The following is a 1010-nucleotide window of genomic DNA, read 5'->3' on the forward strand; positions in this document are numbered from 1 at the left end:
CATTATTTTATATTTTTACAAATCTTTTCAATGACTGACTTGAGACAAGACAGCTGGATTCTTGTATCTTCTTTGTGTTTAGTCTATTATGATATTCCATGACAGTAGTGTCTGGAAAACACTCCACTGTACACTCATGAGATGTTGAGAGTGAAAAAGGCAAATGACTCTTAGTATTACTGTGGAAGTCATTAGATGAGGGTCCACTGGGAGGGCCTTAGGAGCCTCCTAGTGTCCCTGGACTGATCTTAGAGAACTGCTATACTAGGCAGGAAGTGGGAAAGTGAAACAGCCAGCATTATATATTCCAGGACATCATGAATAATTTCTCCATTTGTACTGCTCTGTTAAATGATTTTTTTAATAAACTAGAAAAAGAGATAATAAAGCATAAATGGTCCATTTCATAAATACAGTTTTCTAAAATAAAAGCCTTCCATATCATGAAAAAATAATCACTAACTTTATATGGAAAGGAAAGAGACCTCAGATAAAGAAAACTCTACTGAAGAAGAACAAAGTAGGAGGTCTCACACTGCCGGACCTCAAAACCTACTATACAGCCACAATAGTCAAAACAGCCTGGTGTTGGTACAAGGACAGACACATAGAGCAGTGGAATAGAATTGAGAACCCAGAAATAGATCTATCGACTATTGTCAGCTGATCTTTGATAAAGGACTAAAATCTATTAAATGGGGGAAGAGATAGTCTCTTTAACAAATACTGCTGGCAAAACTGGTTATCCATTTGCAGAAAATGAAACAAGATCCATACCTCATACGATACACAAAAACTAACTCCAGATGGCTCAAAGCCTTAAATGTGAAACCTAAAACTATAAAGTTCATTAAGGAAAAACTAGGGGCCTAATTTGTGGCAGAAATAGACTATCAAACATAACCCAAAACACACAAACAGCAGAAGATAAACTAGATGATTGGGACCTTCTGAGAATTAAATTTTTATGTGCCTCCAAAAATGTCTCCAAGGAGTTCCGGCAAGATGGC

General features: G+C 36.6%; 1 protein-coding gene across 1 annotated transcript in view; it reads left to right on the forward strand.

Moving 5' to 3' along the window:
• NEK11 (NIMA related kinase 11) overlaps window positions 1-1010 on the forward strand; it is a 576822-nt gene that overhangs the window by 343260 nt on the left and 232552 nt on the right. The window lies entirely within an intron of this gene.

The sequence above is a fragment of the Orycteropus afer genome, unplaced genomic scaffold (assembly GCF_000298275.1).
Source record: "Orycteropus afer afer isolate SDZICR_OR568_19922 unplaced genomic scaffold, OryAfe1.0 scaffold00003, whole genome shotgun sequence".
Taxonomy (NCBI): Eukaryota; Metazoa; Chordata; class Mammalia; order Tubulidentata; family Orycteropodidae; genus Orycteropus; species Orycteropus afer.